General features: G+C 41.0%; 1 protein-coding gene across 3 annotated transcripts in view; it reads left to right on the top strand.

Annotated features, from left to right (window-relative positions):
- Nucleotides 1-13,530: 13,530 nt before the first annotated feature.
- Nucleotides 13,531-27,314, top strand: part of ACVR1 (activin A receptor type 1) — a 97,713-nt gene continuing 83,929 nt past the window's right edge. The window contains exon 1 of one of the 3 annotated variants that reach the window (XM_058192403.1): nt 13,531-13,991. The gene's annotated coding sequence lies outside the window, so the exon portion shown is untranslated. The remainder of the gene's footprint in view (nt 13,992-27,314) is intronic. The other 2 variants (XM_058192382.1, XM_058192392.1) reach the window with 2 other exon arrangements.

A 27,314-nucleotide genomic window follows, 5' to 3' on the forward strand; every position in this document is an offset into this window, starting at 1 on the left:
GTTTGAGGAGAAGATCAAGTGTAATATTCAAATGCTAGATGGCAGAAGCAGTAGCCAAGGAAAGTATTTTCCCTAGCCAAATTGGAGGAGGTATGAGTGGAAGTAAGCCAAAAGAATCAATGATGTACAAACATCCCATGGTTAGCTGGCTGGGTGAGGGAAAATGCATATATATACAGGAACAAACAAGGTGAAGACAACTGCATTCTGGTCAATGCCTTCTTTCCCTGTTTCTTTTTGGGATTTTATTGTATATAGCAGGGGTCTCCAACCTTGGCAACTTTAAGACTTGTGGACTTCAACTCCCAGAGTTCCTCAGCCAGCAAAGCTCTGGGAGTTGAAGTCTACAAGTCTTAAAATTGCCAAGGTTGGAGACCCCTGCTATATACAGTAACTGATATTAATATTAATATTAATGCTACCAGTGTTCCTTGTACAATCAGCTCCTGGCAAAGTGAAGTGTGAGCATGCAACTTCCTTCCTGCCCAGAGAAGTCAAACTCTGCCATGTAATTTTTCAAAATGGCCCTGAAAAATGCTTCTTCCCTATTACAGCTCTCCACCTCCATTTGTAGTAGCAAGCATTTGGGTGGGAGTGTTGTCATACTGAGCCGCACAAATCGTGACTCAGATGGTTCCAGGCAAAAAGTACTGTGCCCAAAAGTGACTCTCCCCAAATTTAACGCAATATGAATCTGAACTACTCATGAATATTCACATGATATGAACATATTTTCAATTAAAAACAATTACCAAGAACACAAGAAGTTAGTTTGTACTGTGTAAATTGAATGTATCTTTTGAGAGATTCTTTCCCAACCTTACTTTCCAAGTACAGGTAATCCTTGACTTACAACACTTCACTTAGTGACCGTTCAAAGTTACAACAGCACTGAAAAATGACTTTTGACCATTTTTCGCAGTTACGACCTTTGCAGCATCCCCATGATCATGTGATCAAAATTCAGATGCTTGGCAATTGGATTGTACTTATGAGCTAAAGTCATGTGATCACCTTTTGCAACCTGTTGACAAGCAAAGTCAATGGGGAAGCCAGATTCACTTAACAATTGCATTACTAACTATCAACTGCAGCGATTCACTTAACAACCATGGCAAGAAAAGTTGTAAAATGGAGTAAGACTCACTTAACAAATGAATTTGCTACTGAGATTGAGGAAATACAGTGAGCTTCAATGCAGGAGAAACTAACGCCTGTCCCTTAGTTCTCCTTAGTTTTCTTGCCTTAATCTCCACTGTCTAGAGGAGGGTATGGAGTAGGACTAGCAAATATATTTACTTCAACACTGAGGAGATAACATTCACAGAAATGTTTGTTGGGGGAGAGGAGGGAGAAATAGACAGGCATTTTGTGGTACAATGGTAGGGGAAAAAATGACACAATTTAGCCAGTGTGTTAGTGAACTTCTGAAATACAGCACTTTTTTCAGCTTCAGACACATTTTAATTTTGGATATCATGTTTTAGTAACTGTTTGACCTTTTTCCACAAAATGGGCTTGACCAGACAGTAATTAAAAATCCACACTCCACATTTCTCGTTCAAGTTTGACTTGTTTTGGTTTAACACTGAATTTGTCTCCAATAACTGATATTAATATTAATGCTACCAGTGTTCCTTGTACAATCAGCTCCTGGCAAAGTGAAGTGTGAGCATGCAACTTCCTTCCTGCCCAGAGAAGTCAAACTCTGCCATGTAATTTTCAAAATGGCCCTGAAAATGCTTCTTCCCTATTACAGCTCTCCACCTCCATTTGTAGTAGCAAGCATTTGGGTGGGAGTGTTGTCATACTGAGCCGCACAAATCGTGACTCAGATGGTTCCAGGCAAAAGTACTGTGCCCAAAAGTGACTCTCCCAAATTTAACGCAATATGAATCTGAACTACTCATGAATATTCACATGATATGAACATATTTTCAATTAAAACAATTACCAAGAACACAAGAAGTTAGTTTGTACTGTGTAAATTGAATGTATCTTTTGAGAGATTCTTTCCCAACCTTACTTTCCAAGTACAGGTAATCCTTGACTTACAATGAATTTCCACCTCCCCATAGTCTTTCCAGTTGTCTTCTGGGAATTGAAAAGAGTCTTTTAGTCTTTACTTGTACATCTCAGGGTCCTTTTTTCATATCTTTTGGGTGGCATGCTTGTTGGTCAGTCAGGTTTGGAAAGGTCTGCTCCAATCTGGTTGCTGTGATGACTTTCAGTGGGGGCTGGATTCAAACTCAATTCCTGGCTCCAACAAATGGAAGGTCTCCTCTGGGGCAGCATCTGAAGCCATGTGCTCTGCTTCCACAGTTGCAGTGTCATCTTTTCAGGGCTGAAATACATTAGAACAGAATCTCCTCCCCACTTTTGTGGGTAATCTTCTCAGGAAAGGCATTGTAACAGGATTAAAAAGGTGGGGGGGAAGATATCTTGCAGGCAGAGTTTGAAAAGATACAACACATCAATATTGCAGTTACTAAAAGATAATGCAGTTTCAACAAAATGCAGTTTCAACAACTGATGAGAAAGAAAAAACTGGATTCACATGCTTCAGGAACAGGTAAAATCATTTAAACACACAGTAAATGCAAGACTGAATTTTTTTTTTCTCTTGTAAGTGAACTTAAAACGTTTCCTCATAAACTTATCTTGTAAGTGAACTTAAAATGTTTCCTTATAAACTTGAGTTGTTACTTTAAGATAGAGAGGAGAAAAAAGCAGAAATAAGCATTCATAAAGAAAATGTCCGCAGCGCAGAGAAGTCATTTTTCCTCCTAAGCTTCTTAGAATTCATTTGTTTGCTTTCCTGTTCTACTCTTTCCTCAAAAATCACCAAGGCTGACATGTGTTGGAAGAAATATCCATCTGGGTTCAGTTCCAAGTGGGGACAAAGACACTGGAAACATGGAGACTGCTTGGAAAGATGGTTTAATGGTGGTCAGGATCACATGGCTTGAGATCCTGAACAGAAAAGGGGCCGAGATCCTGTGTGCTCCCTGATTTTATGATTTTTCTGAGCTTTGACCTTTCTGGGGCACAGGAAGAGTATCCTGATTGGTTGTCAGACTCCCAGGGGTGGGGTCTTAGCTAGCCTTGCTGGCTGTCTCAAGCTTGCTTGAGCCTTGCCATGTGGTGAGTTTCAGTTGTATTGTGTTGCAAATCATGGGGGATTGAGTGAGCTTGGTTGAGGCTTAATGGCCCATTGACAAAGGTGGGGGGGGAGTCAGGAAGTTGCAGGGAGCTCCTTTGTCTTTAAAATATGTTTCTCCATTTCTCATCCAGGAAGGTATAATATTCTGCTTTTTAAAATATTTCCTAGAATATTTCATTCTTCTAGGAGGGGGGTGGGTGCTAAATTCCTACAATCCCTACTTTTTTTTTTTTCAAAACGTGAGTTTTGAAACATGCTCTTGGCAAAAATTAAAATTGATCAAATCAGTGGGTGCTTTTAATTTTCCTGATGCAAAGGAAGCCATTGATAGAGACAACAGAAAAAAAGATTCCTTCAGTGGCTCCCAAAAGCTTTCAACCATGAAGGTCTAGCAGCCAGGGAAAGGTTCTGTACTATTTTGTTGGCCACAAAGACAGGAAAAGGCTCTTTCCTTTTTCTCTCTCTCTCTTCCCTATTTTCATTGTTTCAACCTTTTTTTTGTTTTCCTAACAATTTAAAATTCTTGTCTCTAGAGATCAGATACATTTTACAGTTACAATTACTCAAGGGCCCACAAAGACAGACATACACACATAAAAACAAGGAGGACAGAGAGGAAAACAAAACTCTGAGATTTACACACACTGATCATTCCCCATAAATCTCAGTTAAATTAGGGAAGGCACAAATCTTAACAGACAGACCACGTGGTTCCATAGAAGACAGAGAAAGAGACAAACAAACAAACAAACAAAACAAAACCCAAACATTCCTAATATTAATATTAATGCTACCAGTGTTCCTTGTACAATCAGCTCCTGGCAAAGTGAAGTGTGAGCATGCAACTTCCTTCCTGCCCAGAGAAGTCAAACTCTGCCATGTAATTTTTCAAAATGGCCCTGAAAAATGCTTCTTCCCTATTACAGCTCTCCACCTCCATTTGTAGTAGCAAGCATTTGGGTGGGAGTGTTGTCATACTGAGCCGCACAAATCGTGACTCAGATGGTTCCAGGCAAAAAGTACTGTGCCCAAAAGTGACTCTCCCCAAATTTAACGCAATATGAATCTGAACTACTCATGAATATTCACATGATATGAACATATTTTCAATTAAAAACAATTACCAAGAACACAAGAAGTTAGTTTGTACTGTGTAAATTGAATGTATCTTTTGAGAGATTCTTTCCCAACCTTACTTTCCAAGTACAGGTAATCCTTGACTTACAACACTTCACTTAGTGACCGTTCAAAGTTACAACAGCACTGAAAAATGACTTTTGACCATTTTTCGCAGTTACGACCTTTGCAGCATCCCCATGATCATGTGATCAAAATTCAGATGCTTGGCAATTGGATTGTACTTATGAGCTAAAGTCATGTGATCACCTTTTGCAACCTGTTGACAAGCAAAGTCAATGGGGAAGCCAGATTCACTTAACAATTGCATTACTAACTATCAACTGCAGCGATTCACTTAACAACCATGGCAAGAAAAGTTGTAAAATGGAGTAAGACTCACTTAACAAATGAATTTGCTACTGAGATTGAGGAAATACAGTGAGCTTCAATGCAGGAGAAACTAACGCCTGTCCCTTAGTTCTCCTTAGTTTTCTTGCCTTAATCTCCACTGTCTAGAGGAGGGTATGGAGTAGGACTAGCAAATATATTTACTTCAACACTGAGGAGATAACATTCACAGAAATGTTTGTTGGGGGAGAGGAGGGAGAAATAGACAGGCATTTTGTGGTACAATGGTAGGGGAAAAAATGACACAATTTAGCCAGTGTGTTAGTGAACTTCTGAAATACAGCACTTTTTTCAGCTTCAGACACATTTTAATTTTGGATATCATGTTTTAGTAACTGTTTGACCTTTTTCCACAAAATGGGCTTGACCAGACAGTAATTAAAAATCCACACTCCACATTTCTCGTTCAAGTTTGACTTGTTTTGGTTTAACACTGAATTTGTCTCCAATAACTGATATGGATAACTTCCAAATGTGTGATTAGTGACTAGTGCACACATTTGGGAATTTTGTCAGTCATATGATCATCTCCCAGGCTTATTTTAACCATGCATCCAGTAAGTGGGATAAGTACTTCCTCTTAACTTCAAAATCCCCCATTTGCAAAACAGAAAGGTGTCATAACTGATAAGGTAGTCTTGAAAACAAAGGAGATCAGTAAATAATTCACATTGCTTCATTTTATCTGAATTAACAAAAGAACCTCCCAATAGCAATGGGCCAAATGCCAAATAGCCACATTTTGTCCTGAAGTTTCAAGTAAGGATTGCAAAGGTAGATGAGTTTAGCCCCCCTCCCCCCCTATATGTGCATAGCCATTATCTCAGCTTTTATAATGCAGACAACAACAGTAACACCTTCTTCCTGGAAGAATAGAGTTGATTAAGCATTTGTAAAGTGGATTATCTTCAAAGGATATTGGCAAGGCTGTGGGATCCCAGAGTTGTAATTTTGCATCACTTTTGTCATTGATTTTCCAAATACTACAAAGGACTGCTGCCAAGAAACAGATGCCCTCTTACAATTCACATCAAAATCTAAATGAGTTACATTCCAGGGATGTGCATATCACAGAAGTGCTCTGTGGCCAAGGCTTCCTTCAATCCAAGCTTAAATCTCTTTCTGCAAAGTAACATAAAGAGCTCTTCGAAAAAGCCTTTCATCAATTATGTAATCCTTTCTTGATGATTACCAACTCTCCCTCCCCTCTGCCTGCCAAAAGAACCCCCAAACCACCAAGCTCCCCATTTTAATAATAAATTTTCTTTGTCAAAGCAAGGATCCTGTCACTTTAAAAACAATCAGTGCCCTGCTCCAGAAAACCAGAACAAAAAACACAAAAAGTGAATTTGCAGATTGGGCTAGGTTGCAAGAGAAGCAGAAATAAGCATTCATAAAGAAAATGTCCGCAGCGCAGAGAAGTCATTTTTCCTCCTAAGCTTCTTAGAATTCATTTGTTTGCTTTCCTGTTCTACTCTTTCCTCAAAAATCACCAAGGCTGACATGAGAAGAAATAGGTAAGAAATGGCATTCTACGGGTTACACATTACTGCTCTTAATTCTGGCATCCCTTTGTCCAAAAACTTCCTTCCTTCCTTCCTTCCTTCCTTCCTTCCTTCCTTCCTTCCTTCCTTCCTTCCTTCCTTCCTTCCTTCCTTCCTCCCTCCCTCCCTCCCTCCCTCCCTCCCTCCCTCTCCCTTGCAAAATGTTCTGATGGATTTCTGATTGTTTTTGTACAACATGTTGAAATGCAAGCAACATACTGAAATGCCGAACATATCAACATGGCAGCATATCACACTGTTCAGCCTTGGTCACAGGCTATTTTAGATGCTACAAAACAGATATGAAAGAGAAAGAGAGAGATGGGGTGGGGTGGGTGGGAGGGAGTAAACTCTGTCAGATGTCAGCGAGTATGTTTGGCAATACTCCTGGACATCTTGCACCTTTTTGGCAATTTATAAGATGACAGCAAGCAGAAAGTATGGTCATAATTGAACAAGAACATCACATTGTCTGTCTGTCTATCTTCCACATCTATCTATCTATCTATCTATCTATCTATCTATCTATCTATCTATCTATCTATCTATCTATCATCTATCTATCTATCTATCTATCTATCTATCTATCTATCTATCTATCTATCCATTTGTTTCCTATTGTTTTCACTAATTCAGCTGTCACAGAATGAAAGTCTACAGTAGAAGATACTGATGGTTAGAGTTGTATTGATCTCAATGAATCTGGCCCAATATCTTTTTTTTTAAAAAAGAGAGACTATTGGTCAATTTATCCCAAAGAATTGTATCTACCAGGAAATACACCATAATATTCCAGTACAAAGTTGCATAAATATTTAGATCCTTTAGAAAAAAACTAATTATACTATTTTAAATATTACATTTCCAGCTGAACAGATTCTCGTACGTCCATTAGATCACCTTCCCTTTTATTCTTTCCAACCCTATACAATGCTGGTGGTGGTGTGCTACAATGTAAATTTCTCAGGAATCCATCTGGTTGCCACAGGATAACTCTTCAAAAACTAAAAAAAATTGGACCATATTTTGTGTGGGAGGAGAACTCTGTCAGATGTCAGCGAGAATGTTTGGCAATACTCCTGGACATCTTGCACCTTTTTGGCAATTTATAAGATGACAGCAAGCAGAAAGTATGGTCATAATTGAACAAGAACATCACATTGTCTGTCTGTCTATCTTCCACATCTATCTATCTATCTATCTATCTATCTATCTATCTATCTATCTATCTATCTATCTATCTATCATCTATCTATCTATCTATCTATCTATCTATCTATCTATCTATCTATCTATCTATCCATTTGTTTCCTATTGTTTTCACTAATTCAGCTGTCACAGAATGAAAGTCTACAGTAGAAGATACTGATGGTTAGAGTTGTATTGATCTCAATGAATCTGGCCCAATATCTTTTTTTTTTAAAAAGAGAGACTATTGGTCAATTTATCCCAAAGAATTGTATCTACCAGGAAATACACCATAATATTCCAGTACAAAGTTGCATAAATATTTAGATCCTTTAGAAAAAAACTAATTATACTATTTTAAATATTACATTTCCAGCTGAACAGATTCTCGTACGTCCATTAGATCACCTTCCCTTTTATTCTTTCCAACCCTATACAATGCTGGTGGTGGTGTGCTACAATGTAAATTTCTCAGGAATCCATCTGGTTGCCACAGGATAACTCTTCAAAAACTAAAAAAAATTGGACCATATTTTGTGTGGGAGGAGAAGCCAGCAAAAAAAAAAAAAAGGTTCAGGTTCAAAACTGGTTGGGAATTGTCTTGGTGCTTGGGGAAAAAAGCATTCCAGAAAAACTCCCTCAAGGCTATGGAAAGGGCTGCTGGGTGTTGGCTGGGAATATTGCTGACTATTCCATCCTAAGACCCCCTCCCCTTCTCGTCACATGACCCAGAGTAGAATGCACACACATAAGGAGAAAGAGGAGCAGGTACACAATTCTATACATTATACAGAAGAGAGAAAATAACCCAGATACCACCTATGGCCATTGTTAATACAGGTACTAGGGGAAAAATATTCCAGAAGCGATATACTGCATGCATTTGCTATCTTGTTTATGCTGTTAGGATCTATAGGCCTGGTCATGTCTTTTCACAGAAGTTGTATGGTTAATGATCAGCTTCAATTGAAATCTAAAAAGATAGATACAATTTAATGTGAGAGGCGGACCAACTTGTTCATGGAATGTTGGCATCAGATCTCATTAAAATGATAAAAGCAGAAGGTGAGAGTGGCATCGTAGATATTCTCCACCATGAAGATTATAGAAACAAGATCCTAAATCCTGTAGTTTTCTTGGCAAGATTTCTTGAATGGCCATTTCTTGTTTCATAGGGTTGAGAGAGAGAGGGATTAATCCAAAGTCCTCCAGTTGGCTTTGTTCCTTAGGTACAATGAATTCATGGTCTTTTGGTTCCTTGCCTAATAACTTAAGCACTCCACTAAACTGGCTTTCTAGGTTATTTCTCAGTTAAAATATAATATATCTATTAGGGTAAGTCCAGAAAATTGAACAAAACAAAAATCAAAACAGAGATTTTGGAGAAAAATATCTTATAAGACACTGCATTAGCAGAACACAGTTGCCTTTCAAAATCCAGTGTGAGATTTTGCTTGTACTATTGTTTGCTTTTATCAAGGAATTATTCAAATATTTACCTCTCCCTCCCCCACTTTCGTATCCTATTATCTCAGGAAACAGTTCTCTGCAGGAGCTTTTAGCTCTATACTTGAGGGTTTCCACCATTCCTTTCTTTCATAGAACTCTGTACATTTCATTCATAAAATCCAATCTTTCATTCTAATCATATGATATATGCTCATATGCTCATATGCTATATCCTAGTAGTCTAAGGAGGTGATACTTCATACCATGAATTACTGAGAGGAGACAGAGTTTGTACGTTTTGCCATCTTTAGCAGAAATAGTATTCTTCGGGAATTATTTTTCTTTTGAAAAGAACTATTATTGGCAAATCAACTTGCACCATGACTCGTGAAGCGGCTCAGGAATAATTTACTATTAGTTCAGTTTCTAAGAGACCAATCCAAGTGCTCTTAAGAGGCAGAATTCTTATTGAGTTCAGGAGTGCTAAAGCAAGAATTATTAAGTGGAGGCTATCTGATCTCATTGGAGGATGCCAATTTTGAAAAAGCAAAGGGATGATCTTGTGAAGAACTTGCAACTTTGGTACAAAAAGGGAGACTTGGGTATACCACAATTGTATAAGGAATGTATTGCAGTTTATGCTTTTGGAACTGTTCAAAAATATACCTCAATGTGGTAAAGTCCTCTGTTTTGCACATAGAAGAACTAAGAATCCAAAGGAGTACTTGTTAGAAGTGATTTAGTTGCAAGTAATGTTCCATAATAAACTGAATTATCATAGGATTTTCCCACCCATGAGGTCATTGTACCTATTTTAAGTGAAAGAGCTTATTAAGTATACAACAAGCTCCCCACCCCAAAGGTATTATTTAAAATAGTATATTCCAGCCCCGCCAACTTTATGTTGTGTAGACTTCAATTCCCAGAATGGGCATTGCTAAGAATTTTAGGAATTGGAGCAAGCACATCTTAAAGTTGAAATGACTGGGAAACATTGTCTGGAAGAGTTCATCACATGCAAGAGTATGAATGTTTTGCATATAATTTAATTGGGAGTGAGGATTTGTAACAGGACAAATTGACAAAATGATTGCACCAGAAACCTCTTTCTCATTTAGAGAGTCAAACGTAACTTTCTGGAGAAGTTGGTCCCAGATTTAGAATAGGAGATATGTGTTGCAAAGGCTATGTTGAAAGTATTTTGTAGCAGTCCAATTTGGCAATCAGTCAGTTCTTCAAGAGTACAAAATGCTAGTGAGTTAGAGTAGCCTAGGTATCTAGATGCAGAATGGGAGCAGGCCAAGGATGACCTGGGAATGGGGACTGGGAGATTAAAGTTAAGACTACTGGCTTCTTCTGCTGGTCAGGCCTGATGACCTGTTTTTTGCGTGTCTCCAGACAGCTCCCACTACTGAAGTGGGAGCTGTCTGGAGAGACTCAAAAAACAGGTCATCAGACCCGACCAGCAGAAGAAGCCAGTGGACAATGAGAGACTGCTGTAGCAGTCTGCTAGAAACAATACTAAGAGCCACAACAATGGAGGCAGAAGGAACAAAGACCAAGTGAACCAGAGAATCAAGAAAAGGCAACCCATGAAAAAGAGCTTCTAATCTAGACCATCAGAAGTTAGCATGAATGAAAGTCCATGAAGGGCAACCTGTCTGAGTAGAGCACCAGGGGGCCAAAGGCATTAAAGTGCTCCAGGTGGAAGGCTCCAAGGCAAGTATCAGTAGTCTGGGCAGAGGGTTACCGAAATCCCAGCCCTCACAGCCAAATGCTTTCAGTAATCTGAAGTGAGGGAAACTTTGGAAGGACTCAAAGTTCTGGGTACAGGAAAAGTGTCGAGCAACACCAGTTCTGGCAGAAACTGGCCAGTTGCATAGAGCCAGCTGGCAGCACAGAACAGCTTCAATTCCAACAGCAGTGACTGCTGGTGGGGAAGACAGTTGGAGATGTGAGGCCAGAGGCCAGGAGAAAAGAACATAGGATAGGATAAAAATAGGAAAAAAGAGAATAAAATTCTAAGATGGAATTGATATATACTAATTACAGAACTAGAGAGATTCTAGAAAGGAGAACAACCTATAAAATTTTAGAGTAGGTAAACAGAAATCTTAGATTAGCCAAGAATATTCTGTAAAACAAGGCATTCATCAAGAAAGTAGGATATACAGGTAATCCTCAATTTATAACCATTCATTTAGCGACCATTTGAAGTTACCACAACACTAAAAAGTCACCTACAACTGGTCCTTGCATTTATGAACATTACAACATCCCCATGGTCACATGATCAAAATTTGGGCATTAGAAACCAGCATGTATTTTCGATAGTTGCAGCATCCTGAGGTCATGTGATTGTCCTTTATGGCCTTCTCAGACAGTATCCAATAAGCAAAGTCAATGGGGGAAGCTGGATTTGCTTAATGACTACATGGTTCACTTAACCATTGTGACAAAAAAGGTTATAAAATTGGGCAAGACTTACTTAACCTTCCTTAGCAACAGAAAGTCTGGTCCCAATTGTGGTCACAGGTTGAGAACTCCCTATAAAATAGAGATATCAAAAGAAAAAAAACATGAGGGTGAAGGTTCATTCTCCAAGCTTGTGGGTTGGTGTCCGAAAGTTTTGTTACCAGGCTAGGTAACAACTTCAGTGGAATTTAGGGGATGTCAGTGTCAATGTTCTTCTGTTCATAAGGGCTTCATGTCCCTTATAAAAAGAGCATTGACACCCCTAACTCTGCTGAAGATGTTATCTAGCCTGGTAATGAAACATTAGCACACCAACCCACAAGCTCGGAGAACGAACCTTCACCCTCATCCTATACCCAAGCTACAGATATTCGCTACTATTGCAGAAAAAAATATATAGGTCTGAGGAAATAAACAGAAAAACAGTGAAACTACTGTGTAAGATTATAGGCAGAGTAAATAATGAGAATTGATAAGCAGAATGATACACAATAATAGATGGGAATAATAGAATACTGTATATAGGAGAGGTAAGAGGGTAGCCCATATTACAGGAAAACATTGATTTTGTGTTTTCACTTTTATTTTCTTATATTTTTCTTATATGTTGAACATGCATATCCTGTCTGCCTTTACACCATAGCTGAATCAATGACAATATCCAAAGAATTTATACGGATGATACTATGATAGCACTATAAATCAGGACATATACCAGATGAAATTCTGTAGAGAAGTATTTAATGGGAGAAAAAAAAGACACCCAATTTTCAGAGTTACAATAAATGAAGTGTTATAATAAAAGTCATTTACAGTATTAAGAAAGGGAAGAAAATTGATAGCCACTAAAATAGCTTAATCCCCGGAGGACTAAATGAAGACATTTAATATGCCAATTGTTTTTCACGACCTGCACCCCATCCCAACTTCTCATAAGTATTTACAAGAAAATGGTTGTCTGTACTTTTCCCCAGGCTTATTATTTTGTTCAGCCATATATATTAAATTCATTTCCCCTTGAAAAATAGAACACTTGTTCATTGACAAAAAAAAATCATTAACATTAAAACAGCTGTTCCTTTTCAAGGCAAGTTTGCTAATTCAGATAAAAGTATTGGCTAAAATAAACCTTTTATCTCTTGCTTTATTCTTAATTAGAAAAAGAGCAAAACTATCCAACTGTTGTAGAAATTGTGGGTTTGGATTTTTATATGATAATGAAAATATAGTAACAAAAAATCAAGCAAAAAAATGTTTTGGAAGCGTCAGTTTAATTAGCTTAGCTATTTCATCCTTAAAGGTGGACTGTTGTTTTTTTCTTTTGAAGAAATACTGGCGTGAATCAGCTTTAGGTTTTTCTACAAGTAGAATAAAATACTTTCTAAAATGGGTCTCTTTTATATTTTATGACAATTATGTGAAAATGCTTTTCCAAGGATGAAATTGCATCTAATCATTAATATCGCTTGCTTTTCAAAAAAAAACACGTGCTTGGAGCTCTAACACAAGATTTTCTACTAGCATTTGAGTGAGTCTCTCCCCCCCCCCACCTCCCGCCATTTTCTGTTTGGGTTTGAGTGCTTGTACTCTTTTTTTTTTTTCTCTCTTCTGTTCAACACACGTGAATTAGTAGGTTGCACGTTCACACTTTGGCAGGCAAAGCCCGAGTCCTAGGAGATGCTTTCTTGGAGTGAGACAGTCTGTCGCTCCCGAATATAGGAGCAGGTCGTGACTGGAAACAGAAGAGAAAGCGTGGGTAGAGATATACCCCAGATCTCTCGAACGCAAAGGGTGCGCAAAGGCAGTCACGAGGGGCTTCGTGGAAAAGACCAGACCGCGAGACACACACACACACACACACACACACACCGCCTCGAAAGCACCGCAAAACAGAACGCACACCCACCCTCTCCCCACGATCCTACACGTGTAGGCAGGGCAGATCGCGTCGCGCGGAGGAGGGAGGGAGGGAGGGTGCGGTGCCCCTTCGTCCCTGCAGGGGGCGAGGCGGGGCGGCTTTGGCGGCGACTGGATTTGAGCCGGGAGGAAATGATGCGCCTGCCGCCTGGCTCATTCCAGCTCCTGAAGCCCATTGGCAGAAGAGGGAGCAGCCACTTCCTCCTCTCTCTCTCTCTCTCTCTCTCTCCCTCTCTCACTGCAGCTGGATTCCCGGCTGAGTAGCCCCACCTCCTCCTCCTCCTCCTCCTCCCCCCGCCGGAGTCTGCCTTGTCTCGGCTCGCCCGGCTGCTCTCTGGAACTTTGCGCTCGGCTCGCTTTCCCTTCTGCCAACTTTTCCCCGTCGCCGCTCGACGGGAAGTTCTTCTCCCGCCTTGGCTAAGGACGCCGCCGCCGCCACCGCCGTCTCCGGAGAGCGTAGATCCCGCCGGAGGTGGGAGGCGGCCCGCGGGGGAGATGCGGTCGGGGAGTGATTAGAGCGCGGGGCTCCGGGTTTGGCCCCTGCCGCCGCCGCTGCTGCCGCCAAGCGCTGCAGCAACTTGCAGCGGAGCGGTGGTCGGCGCCGCTGCGGCAGATCGACAGAGGAGAAATTCTTGCTGCTGCTGTTTCTGCTCCTCCTTTAACTGCGCCTGAAGCTCCCGCGCCGCCCGCTCGGCTGCTTTTGCCTTTGTCTGTTAACATTGCGAGAGGTGAGTGGATCTCCCTGTCTGGGAGAGAAATCGCCCTCTTGGCCGCCATCTGCCCCCTCCCCTCCCGCCTCCAAATGTTGGGCAGTTTTCTCTCTCCCTCCTGCGGGTCTTAAAAAGAGGGGCTTTCCCCACCCCCTCTTCCTCTTCGGGACACAACCTGCCTTTCCAAACGGTGGGAGGGCTATTTTTGTGATTTAACCTTGCTCTTAAATTCGTCTCCTCTCCCGCCCACACCTTGCTTGTCTGGACGGAGAATCCTTTTTTTAAAAAATAAATAAATAAATATTTTTTTAATAAAAAAAATGCACACAGCGATTGGAAAGGGAATCCGTGTGGGTTGCTCCAAAAAACAAAAAAAAAATCAGCTCTCAGACATGGGCGTTTCGGACGTGCCTTTACAGTTCTCCCAGCCAAAAAAAAAAAAAAAAAGCAAGCTGGTAAGCTAATGCTGCATCTGTATGTCCTGCTTCCAGCGGTGGCTTTGGAAAACTTAGGAGATGAAGAGATGGAGGGGGGCGGGGGAAAGAGAGATATCTTTTAATCGCTTCAGGGAGGCCGCCTTCCCTGAAAGTGGGGTGGGGAGGGTGAGAGGAGAGGCTGTGTAGAGAGGAAAGAGAATCTGTATAAACTTTCCTTGGCTCCCTCTGGCTGGCTGCAGTCTTCAGGAGCATCAAAGGAAGGAATGCCCACAGGGCAGCTGTGGTTACAGATGTTACTCATTACCCTGCCAAGTATCAGCCCGCCCCTCTGTGCTGTAACTCTTGTAGGGAAGAGGGGTTTGTTTGGGAAAGTCAGCAGTACAAAATGCAAAGGTGATGGATAGTTTTGATGGAAAGGAAGGAAGCCTTGTTACACAGCACCTGTCTGTGCCTATAAAGGATTGGGGAAAGGAAGAAAAGTTGGGGCTGTTGTTTGTTTGCTTGGATTCTCATTTCTCTATGTCTGGATATGCAGTTGTCCTAAAAAAAAAGTTGGAATGTGACTAGCATACTTGGCTTACCCTCTCATGTGAGGCTGACCGATTTTTCAAACGGCAGAGCCTATGAAGGCCATTTAATCCACTCTCTGAAGTTCTTTTTTTGTTGAAATAGCCCTTTGTTGAACGCCTGTCTTCAGGCTACAAACACATGCTTTTCAACTTGTTAAAGAAGTAGTTATGCCAACATGAGGTTTGGCAGAATCCTTTTCTAGCATTCCTTCACTTAAACTGAGATCTGAAATACTTTTGATCTCAAGAGAAATAACTTCAAGTTCTGAAGGCTTCATAGTAGCGGGATTCGCACATTCACATCACATGGTGCAAAGATGTAGAATGCTTGGGGATTGGTTTAGTGGGTGATATGTATTCCAGGGGGCGCAATGGCTCAGTAGTTAAAGTTGATCTTCTCAGTTGGAAAGCTGCCAGCCTGGGTTCAAGACCCAAGTGCAGCATGTCTGGGTGAGTTCCGGTTGCCTCAGCTCCTGCCCACCTAGTAGCTCGAAAGCATGCAAATGTGAGCAGATTAATAGGTACCACTTTGATGGGAAGGTAACATTCCGTGTACCTCAATGTATAGTCATGCTGGCCACATGATCATGGAAAAGTCTTTCCGTACAATGTTGGCTCCCTCAGCCAAGAAATGGTGATGACCACCACTCACCAGAGTCAGATACGATTGGACAGGGGAAAACCTTTACCCTTATACATCCACCCATTTTGGTTATAACTATTGCTTATATCATGTGAACAAGGACATTCAGTAAATCGGGGGGGGGGGCATCCCCTGACTGCTATTTGGAATACTAGCTAACAGTTTCATGTAATGGTTAAGGCAGCAGATTGGAAACCGGTAGATCCATGAATTCTAGACCTGCCTTAGGTGCAAAGCCAGCTCACTCTAATAGGAAGGAGGCCATGGCAAGCCACTTCTGAAATCTTGCCAAGGAAGTTGCAGGGACTTGTCTAGGCAGTCTCTAGGAGTCAACACTAATCTGAAGACACAACACCCACTCACCACCACACAAATTATTATGCATTGGCCACTAGCAGTTGATCTGCCTTTTCAGAAGAACATAAAATGGGTATGTGTGTGCATGTATATTTGTGGGAGTGTATTCATATTTACATGTTATTCCAAATGTTCCAGACATCTGGAATAAAAAAGCTCTCCCTCTTCTAGTAGTCCATGTATTTGCATAGTAAAGAGTGACTGATACATTGTGGTATGTGTTCTTGGAAGCAACAGCTCCTTTTTCTCAAGCACACTTCATGCTGTCTTATAACAATTGTCTTCAAAACTGCCAGGGTATGTACTTCATTATGGCATTTCTGCTCTACCTTGATTTTTAGAAGGACTCACTAATTTTCTTTTTGCATTTTAAAGAGCAGTAATAATCTCTAATCGTAATGAAGGAGAACTTGACATAGTTTACGTGTACGTTTACAGAATTGAATTGTGTGTTCTACAGAATTACAGAAAGTACATAATTGAGTAAGCCCTAGTAAACATTACCACCTATGTGGATTTATGCTTATAACTAAATCTGGTTCTGAACTGGAAGTTTTGTTTTCAAGTAGCTGTCTATTTCAAGTCTTTTGTTAAGCTTCTTGTTACTGGTCTCACACTGACCTGCTTTCTTGAAGTTGTGGAAATGTTGAAAGCCTGGATTGCACGCCATCAGTCTTGGTTAATGCAAGTTTCAGCTGAGCAAAATATTCTTACCTTTGAACTCTATGGTGGGGTGTAGGAATTTAGGCAAGAAATTTAGGCTTGCTATGAATTAGGACAAACCTCATATTTGGTTTTATGGGAAATTGCTTTTCCTTTACTCGGGAAGTGAATAGAAGTAGTTTGTCTTTGGAAAGATGTCTATCTCTCCAATATTGCTGTAGTAGACTCTTAATACATTGGGAAGGCACCATTTTGGATGAAGTAATTTGAGAGGAACATCCTTAGACACATAGAATTCAAATCTATATATGCAGAATGATCTAAGACTAACACACATACCCTCCCAAAACAAAATGTATTCTGACCATTCTAAAGGTTATGAATTTCCATCAGTTCTGAATGTTTCTTTTTCTTTCCCATCTCTCTTGTTCTAGTTTGAAAGTGAGGGGAACATTTTTGTTGATATAAACAATAAATAAATACTGTGTGTGTGTGTGTGTGTGTGTGTAGGTGGAGGATATATAAAGTGCTCCTTACTCTTAGCATTATTTTGTGTATGGTGGAAACATCATTAGCTTCTGGACAAAAATTTGATAGCGTACTGAGGACATTCTTGTCTTCTACCCTTAGTGCAGGGGTGTCAAACTCAAGGCCCGCGGGGCACATCTGACCCGCAGGGTACTTAGTTCTGGCCTGTGGGGCTGCCTTGGAAACAATGAAGGACCGACCCATGGTGTCTTTGCCAGCAAAAATGGAACTCTGGTGGGCTGCATGCGGCCCTCCCAAGCTCTGTTTTTGACCCTCCCGAACTCTGTTTTTGCTGGCAGAGCACTCGGGCCATCACAGGCACCCACGACATGAGTGACATCTAGCTTGCCACCCCCACCCAGCCTCCCGAGGTCAAAACACAACCCTGATGCTGCTCTCAATGAAATCAAGTTTGACACCCCTGTCTTAGTGGTTTTCAAAAAGTTTGTCTAAAGCTGCTACCTTTGCTAAACCCTTTACATGTAGCAATCAGTTGCTACGGAATGTAATTTGGGTCTTTTACTTTGTAGGTTGATGGGTTTTATTATTTATTTATTTTATATTTATGTGGTGGAATTGACTTGCTCAGAAAAGTTCTGAGTTTTTTGACGATGGTTGAAGGTCACATGACAAAAGGAAATACACATAGATGTATATTATTTATATACTGCATGTTTTCATTTGGGTTACGCTTACATAAAAGGAAAGTCATCTAGTGCTAATAAGATGAATTGTGTGAATGGAGACTTCAAATTCCAAAACAGCTAGTTTGAGGGTTCCAAGCACGGAACAAAACAACCATATTCTGGAATTGTTGGGTCCTGAGTTCAGATCAAATTGGGATATATTGTTCTATATTGCCTGGAGTGTCCCTATAGCTTGCAGTTAGCTTCTGTTCTTAAAATTCTTCTAAGCTATGGAGACTTTTAAGACCACATTAGTCAATAAAAAACCTGTTACTACCATTTAAATGTAGCTGAGTAGAGAAAGGTTGGTAATGTGAGGGTGAGTTAACTCCTACTGTAGGAGGTAGGTAAATTTTGGAAGTCTTTGGAACATGGAATTTAGAGGTCATGGCTTATATATAGTCTTTTTGTGTGTTCTCTGTACGTGTGTCTTTTTCAGGTAGATTGTTATGATCTGTGCTTTACAGAAAGGATATCTATGCTGGTAAGCTTTCAAGCATTTGGGGTATACTGCTTTGTCTGAAGTTGTCTGTATTTGCTAAATGCAGAAATGCTATAATGACTATGCATTAGGAAGAAAGTTACGGCCATAGCAATTTTTCCCCCCTACTGTTAAATTGTGTTGGGGTTGTGCTGGAGTGACTATTATGTTTTCTTTTTGCTGGGCTAATTTCTGTGATTATTTGTACAGACAGGCTATAAAAGGGTATACCCAACTTGTTTACACTAGGAATGTTTAAATATTTACAGTCCTTTAAAAAAATCCTTTAGTCAATGTAGTTATAGTTTGAGCAGTAGACAGCAATCAGCATGGGCTGCTATTTCACTTACTTTTATGACCCGGTGATGAAAAATAAGAGGCTTATTTTATGTTGCCATTGTTCCCTGTGGCAAAGCACTTAAAATGTTTCAGGTTTTGTTCTGTGGAATCACAAAAAACACTTCAAAATGTTTCATTGTAACATTCAAACTCCCTGTTTTACCTGTAGTGGGATTACATATCATTGATTCATTTGGCCTCTTCATTCTATCACCATTGGAAGGATTTCTTTGCACTTATCATGTAGTAATTGTTTTTGCTGAATCTGCATTCTAAGAATGTATTCTAGAGCACTTAACGCTTCCAGTATATTTGAAAGTTCAAAGGTTTGCGTCTATTTCATACTTAAGCTGATGTATGCATTCCAATTTGGACTATGAGAACTTGTATTTCTTCAAACTTTTCATTTTAGTTTGCGTTATAGAGTAGTTGCAGTAGGGGTGTGTTGTGTTTATGTTCGGTCCTTTAGAAAACGTGTATGGAGTATCTCTGAGATTTATCTCTAATCCAGTTTATGTGTACCAAAGTAGATTGGATTCAGGTTGCTTTATAATTTTGAAATTCATACTTTTTCAGAGGATATTCTATCTTCCTATTGCAAATGGTTTCTGATCTGAGTCTGTGTGCTCAAAAGTAGTGTGATGAGAGAATGGTGGTTACATTTTATCCCTCCTTTTTAATATACACATATGGGGTGTGTGTGTGTGTGTAACTGTTCGGCAGAGCTGAAAGTTTGAGCTTTTGAGGCCTCAAGCCTGCCACAAGGAGTTAGTTGGCACCACAAATAATGATTGTAAATCAGCTTGTGAACATGTGATTCCCACTGTCTCTATACCTGCCTATTATGTGGCCAGATCATCTAAATATTGGATGTGTGGGAGGACTGTTTCACTTGTCATCTGTAAATTGGCATATGTTAATTTTTAGAGTTATAGTTGGCCAAATTATATACAGCCCTCTAAGAGTTATTTTTCTTTGGAATAGAACATTTAACTTTCTTAAATGTGAATTTAGAAAATGACATTTTTTAAAAAAAACATTAAAAGGCCTTGACTTACTTACTTCTGAAGATATTTTTCAGACAGTTATTGTGCATACATTGAAAACGTATGGTGAGTTTATATGTGGATGGATTTGACATACATGAAATTGAATTGTCAGAAAGTAGCTCCTTCAGGCTTTTAAGTTGATGACAACTTATGTGGGTAATCTTGTGAATACATCCTTGATTATGGCATGAGAGTTCATTACGACAAGCTCTATTTCATGCATGGAATGGAGAGGAGCTATCGTACACCTGAAGCCCTTAAATGGAACCAAACCTTACAATTCTTACAGATTTGAGTACTTTACTAAGGAAGCACAGTTCTATTTCAGCTAAACTGTGTTGTTGAAATTTATGGAACAAGATAGTCCAAATTTGAAAAATGAGCTCACTAAAGGTATGTTCTCACGTTCTATCTCCAAATTACCCTTCCTGTCATATTTGTCTATGTTCTGAGTTATCTTGATCTGCTACTTCTGTTGTGATTAATGCCAGCCTTGTCACCAGTGTTTCCAGCTTTCCCATTCTTCCACAGGTGTGGTGATATGAATATAGTTCTGTAAAGTTTGAACAGGAACATTCTCTTAGGGTATGGCGGTCTATAGGAAAGCTTTATGTCATTCCTGATAATTGCTTCAGTAGCCTCAAGGAGACACACCTAGATTTAGTTCATACTATATGTTAATACATACGGTTGTTTGTTTGATTTTCACTTAGTATGTTGTGTGAATTCAGCCAATCATGAACTATTCTTTGGGATGCAAACCTTAGCTTTGAATTACCTTGGAAGTTGATGTAAAAGTATGGACATATTCTTTAATTGATTAGGCAAATTAAATAACATTTAACATTATACAAATTGGAGTAAAGTTAAACAAAACAAAACTACTTGTCCATATTTGCTAGGACTATTTAGCACAGTAGAAATCTTATCGGAAAACTGAAATTAAAACAAGTTTCGTTGTTCTAGTGAAATATTGCAATGCAATGTTTGGTTTGAAAAGATGCAGTTTGCCAATCTTACATCATGCTAACTCATGAATTGTTAAACCAGCCCTAATTCACTTCTGATTTGTTTTTCAGACTATGAAGGTAGTCATACTTTAGCTAGATCCTAGTTCTTTCTTCACAGTTGCTCTTACCTTATATTTCTGGATTGAACACAAAATCAAATCCCAAGTAAGTCAAGAAACTGCAAGTAAGCCGTGAGGTGTTACTTATATATATCATGTGAAGTCACACTTGCAATCAGTGCTCCATCGAAACTGTATGATTTCTAACTGGTTTCATACCCTAAAACAAACCATGGCTTATTTATTACCCTCCCGTAAGCACATTCTGAGTTTTGTATCTACGTTAATTTGTACCGAAATCCATTTCGTGGTGTCATACCTTTCTGATCCGATGGATGATTTATATTTCTGGATGTGATGGGTATATGAAAAAGGTGAAAATGATACTGGAGTGGCTGACTTGCTCTTTGTCAAGAAAATGACAAATTTAACAGGAACTGGTTGTGTGGCCTCATCTCTCAGTCATTTTCTCAATTCTCACCAAGAGTTACTACAGGCAGTTTCAGGAACTGCTTTAAGCAAGAACCTCTCTGAAGAAACTAATGCCAGGTCTCAGCTTTCAATGCTGTTTCATACTGAGAAGCTTACAAATGTCTGACTCATATATCTGAGCACAAACACTGAGGCCTCACTTTTATTTGCTCTTTCACTCTTGAATTAAATGTTTCGAGTAGGAATACCATATGTTGCCTGCTTCAGGATTGCAGATCCTGCTTCAGAAAGGAAATCTTGCTGCATTTCTGGAATTGGTTTTCTTTGGATTCTAGCTCTTGTCTCTTAGGATGGAAATCTGTAAAAATCTTCTACAGAATCTAAAAAGCAACTTCCATTAGTTCCTTTTCCCTTTTCTTTCGATATGAAGTTACCCAGTCTGTAGAGCATCTTCAGTATTTGTTTGAAATAACAAATGATTTTTTAAAAAAACCCTAAAAATATACAGTATCACTTAAAATACCTAAGCAGTATGAGGGAAACCTTTAAAACTTACCGTATATACTCGAGTATAAGCCGATCCGAATATAAGCCGAGGCACCTAATTTTACCACAAAAACTGGGAAAAACTATTGACTCGAGTATAAGCCGAGGGTGGGAAATGAGGCAGCTACTGGTCAATGTAAAAAATAAAGATAGAGCCAAGTAAAATAACATGAATATTTATTTGAACGAAAAACAATAAAAGTGCAAAAGGGGGAAGGAGGATTCCCAGCTTTAGAAAATTTAGAACTACGCCACCTTTGGTATGACCTGAGCATAGCTCATAAAATTATCTGCTACAATGTACTTCCTATCAATGACTACTTCAGCTTCAACCACAACAATACACGAGAACACAATAGATTCAAACTTAAAAGTGAACCTCCAATCTAGATTGCAGAAAATGTGACTTCAGTAACAGAGTTGTTAATGCCTGAATGTGCTACCTGACTCTGGTCTCTTCCCAAAATCCCCAAAGCCTTAACCAAAGACTATCTAGTATTGACCTCACCCCATTCCTAAGAGGTCTGTAAGGGGCGTGCATAAGAGCACCAGCGTGCCTACCGTCCCTGTCCTAATGTTCCCTTTAGTTGTATTCCTTTTATGTATTCAATTCATGCTTATATTTATATAATTATTTAATATGTATTTGACAAAATAAAATGAATGAATGAATGAATAGAATAGAATAGAATAGAATTTTTATTGGCTAAGTGTGATTGGACACACAAGGAATGAATGAATGAATGAATGAGTGAGTGAGTTACTTCAACAACATTGTCTCACAGAAATTGACAATACAACTGCAAGCATGAAAATGAGTCCTCCTTTAGCTTCCAAGGGACCAGGGTGCCTCTGAAGGTCAGTGCTCTAAGCACTAAGAACCCAGCACAAATCTAAGCCTGTATGCACACCAATAGTGAAAATACCCTGCACAGTGTCTCTTGGCAGAGAAGGTTAATTTTCATAGACGTTGGGGTGGCTCTTTTTTTTTTTTTTGGCAGGGCAATAAGGATCTCTAATATCATTAAACCCAAGTGTGAGGAAAAAGACAGCAGCTAAAATGTTAAGGCCAGTTGTGTGACCTTCTCCAATACAGTTGGCCTGGCTGTTTGCCAAAACTTAAAACACCCTCTCATCCCCCCCTCCCTGCTAAAGCTTCTTTCTTAAAACAATTGTGGTCTTTGCCTTCATGTCGCTCAACCTTTCACCTGCCAGGTTCCTAGCCCTTCACCCTTGACCCACTGCTGTGTTTGCTTAGCATTGTGCCAATCGACTTTAGAAGTCTGTGTGTGTGTGTGTGTGTGTGAGAGAGAGAGAGAGAGGAGGGAGGAGGAGTGCAAAAGGGGAAGGAGGATTCCCAGCTCTAAACAAAGGGAAATCCCGGAATGCCAGCGAAAGGCGGTGCTCGCTCCTCCTCCCTTGCTCAAAAGCCCCAATAACCTTCACCAGCAAGGCAGACCCCACGGAAGGAAGGGACGGGCTGACTCACCGAGCATCTGGCTGAAGAGCAGCTGCTCCAGGTCGCCCAGCACGGTGAAGCACGGAGGGAGAAGAAAGAATGAAAGAAGGGGAGGAACGGCCCCTCCTTTCTCTCTCTCTCTCTTCCAGCGCCATGGAACAGAAGGGGACTAGGGCGCGCACACACACGCCCAGCTTCTGAAGCACGGAGGGAGAAGAAAGAATGAAAGAAGGGGAGGAACGGCCCCTCCTTTCTCTCTCTCTCTCTTCCAACGGGGAAACGCTCTTTCGCTTGCGGGGGAGAGGAGGGAGGGAGGGAGGGAGGTTGGCTTGCTTATTCAACCCTTCCTGGCTAGCCATCCAGCCCTTCCCAGGAGAAGGCGAGGAGTTTTGGGCGAGCGACCTTTTTGCTAGAAAGCGGCAGCTGCTGCCCCAACACCACCAGTTGGGGCGGAGCCGGTGAGCTGCAGTAACTCCCGCCAGGCTATGCATTGGCGGGGAAGCCCTGGCGGTGCAGTCCTTCTCGGCTGAGGGAGGAGGTTTTCCTCTTCTCTCTCCGTTGCGCCTGAACATCTGCCTAGCAACAATGACGACACGGGGAGAACCTTTTTTCTACTGGTTGAGCTTGGCCAATCGCCGGCTTGCTCTGAGTTGCTGCATTGTTTGTTCACCCGGGGCGTCTCCAATTTACCAGAAAGCGGAACGCGAGTTTGAGGGTCGCGGGCGGGATGGCGCTGCGCTCTGCGCCGCCGCTGAGCCACCCAGGCCAGAAGAAAGGTCATTCCATCGATAATGGGCGGCTCCTTCCTCTCCCGCCTTACCCATGCTGCGAGCCCGGCTGGGCTGCAACCCCGCCGCCGCCGCTCCTTCCTCAGCCTCGCTCGCGCTCTAGCAGCCGCCAAGCTCAGGCGGACTCGGCAGCTCCCCATCAGCACGCCGCGGCGCGATTCGGGCAGGAGGAGTCGGGCTTGCTCCGTGGCGGTGGTGGCGGCGGCGCAGCGCGCCACCGCCACAGAGCGAGCCCGACTCCTCCTGCCCGAATCGCGCCGCGCGAGTGCTGATGGGGAGCTGCCGAGTCCGCCTGAGCTTGGCGGCTGCTAGAGCGCGAGCCCCGGGAGGCTGAGGAAGGAGCGGCGGCGGCGGGGTTGCAGCCCAGCCGGGCTCGCACAGCATGGGTAAGGCGGAGAGGAAGGAGCTCGCCCATTACTCGATGGAATGACCTTTCTTCTGGCCTTTGGGTGGCTCTCGCGGCGAAGCTCGCGTCGGGGAAACCTCCTCCTCAGCCGAGAAGGCTGGCGGCCCCTGCCCAGCCCTCTCACTGCACCACCAGGGCTTCCCCGCGCCAATGCACAGTCCGCCAAGTTTGCGCCGTCCGCCCACCAGACACGGGAATGGGGGCCGGCCTGGGGGCGACAAATCCCGCGAGACCTCGGCGGGCCCGCTCCCCGTCCCTCCCCTGGGAGTCCCTTCGGGACCCCCTCCTCTGCGGGGTTCCCGAAGACGACTCGAGTATAAGCCGAGGGGACGTTTTTCAGCACAAAAAACGTGCTGAAAAACTCGGCTTATACTCGAGTATATACGGTATACTAAAACGAGGAAACATCCAAAGCCAAGGACTGTTGTTTTCATTACTAAAATTTTTGTAGATGATATCATTTTACCATTGTTTAAAAACTAATGATGTGGGATCTAATTTCTTTAAGATGCTTATTACCCTAGGATTATTTTCAGCATCATAAGACTCCAGATTTGCCCAACTGGCAGAGTAGATTCATCACTGTAGTATCCAAGCATACTCTTCAAAGGCTGATTGAAATTCATGGCTATTTTTATAGTTTAAAAATTCTGTTACCATTAAGCAGTTCTTTTGGCCATGTGACATTTTCAAAATTAACTTTTTAATGTTCTGTGTGGTATCAACTCAAGCTATATTAGTTAAATGAACATCCAGTTCATCATTGTACTTAAGTCTCCTTGCCTGGCATCCTAAAGCCACGGTGAACTTAGGAGAGTAGAGTTTCCCCCCCCTAAAAAACTACACTTATAACTTCATGATGTACCTGGGTGGTCTGATGGTTCCACACCCTATGCCTGAGATATTTTGATATTTAATTTTATTCAAATATGAGTTATAGTTGGCTGTCATAGCTTCATTATCCATTTTCAGTTGCCACATGATTGCAGTTTCTGTTACACAAATTAACACATACAGCTGAGGCTGTATGTACTTCACATTTAAAAAATCCTAACCAAGTGATTTTTTTCACTAAGGGATGTGGTGGCTCAGTGGCTAAGAAGCTGAGCTTGGTGATCGAAAGGTTGGCAATTCAGCGGTTCGAATCCCTAGTGCCGCCTAGTGCCCGTTACTTGTCCCAGCTTCTGCCAACCTAGCAGTTCAAAAGCAAGTAAAAAAGGCAAATAGAAAAATAGGGACCTCCTTTGGTGGGAAGGTAACAGTGTTCCGTGTGCTTTTGGCATTTAGTCATGCCGGCCACATGACCACGGAGACGTCTTCGGACAGCGCTGGCTGTTTGGCTTTGAAACGGAGATGAACATTGCCCCCCTAGATTCGGGAACGACTAGCACATATGTGCGAGGGGAACCTTTACCTTTAACCAAGTGAATCATGGGTGTCAAAGTCAATCGCATCATGTGGATTTGATTTAAATCAAGTTGATTTAAATCATGATTTAAATCATTAGTAAAGGCTTGATTTAAATCGACTCGATTTAAATCATAATTTTTAATGAGAAACTTTGTCCTGCAGCAGCTCCTCTTCTGACCCGCTGTTGACTCACTGACAATCCCAATATTGCAGAATATACAGCCTCATGCTACATAACTAAGCTCCATTTCATGCTGAATAAACTAAATTATTAATATATCTTAAATAGAAAACTATCTTTAGATAAATTTTTACTCCAAAAGTATTTCATTAAAATAAATCTGATTTAAATTTTTAAAAATCTGATTTTTAAATTTTTCTTAAAGCATTGATCCACCTTGGTTTTTTGCCTTTGCGGAGCTGGGGTGGGCGTGGCTTGTGCGTGATGCATTCAGCCCGCAGGCAGCCAGTTTGACACCTCTTAAATGAATGAGTTCTTCCCTGAGAACTCACAGGTATGGTCGGTCAAATATTTAAAGTTAAATCAATTTGCTCATTTTCCTGATTTTTGATCGTTCTATTGTATTACATTTATTCTGGTTCTGGAATAGGGAGGAATAGTGAGCTAGGCAGGTCACTGGATTTGCTTTTTTATATCTTAAGATTTCAGGATGTGTTCCTTGTACAAACATTATTTTCATCCAAATATTCATACTCAAGAATAGTCTCTAATAATAATATGTCCTCATAGGGTATGTGTAGCCTAGGTTTGATTTCTAGGTGAATTTTGGCTAAGTTGAGAATGTAGATTGGAAAAGTTTGATTTGATTGACAGTATACTAATTCTAACTATGTCTACCCTATTTTCCCCAAAATAAGACATCCCTGATAATAAGCCCAATTGGGCTTTTGAGCGCAAGGCAATAAGGCCAAGTGCTTATTTCAGGATTCAAAAAAATAGAAGACAGGGTCTTATTTTCAGGGAAACATGGTAGTGAATAAAGTAAAAATACCTGGGTGTATCCAATAAGCTGTGGCTTATCAACTATAATGTTTGACTTTAGATAAAATGCTAAGCCCAAATCAGAGGTGGGATACACTTACCTTCCCTACCGGTTCGCAAATGTGAGAGTGCAGTCACGTCGCTCGCACATGCCACCTCTGCGCATGCACATGGCCTTCTGCGCATGCACAGTAGTCACGCATTACATCCGGGTGGGTGGGCGGAGCTACCGGTTTGTGTGATCTGGACAGAACCGGCTGAATCCCACCACTGCCCCAAATCCATTATGTCATGCAGTATGTGCTCTTTTGGGATGATGAAGTTTCAGCTCCAATCCAGTACATTTGAAAGGCGCTGATTTGTGATAAACTGTAGTTGGACAAGAAGATGAGTGGCATTTGGGTATATTTGATTAGCACAAGACAACAAAAATAGAAAACTATTTATCATTTGATGTGAGCAGTTTAAATTGAAGA

Source organism: Ahaetulla prasina, chromosome 1, assembly GCF_028640845.1.
Source record: "Ahaetulla prasina isolate Xishuangbanna chromosome 1, ASM2864084v1, whole genome shotgun sequence".
Lineage (NCBI taxonomy): Eukaryota > Metazoa > Chordata > Lepidosauria > Squamata > Colubridae > Ahaetulla > Ahaetulla prasina.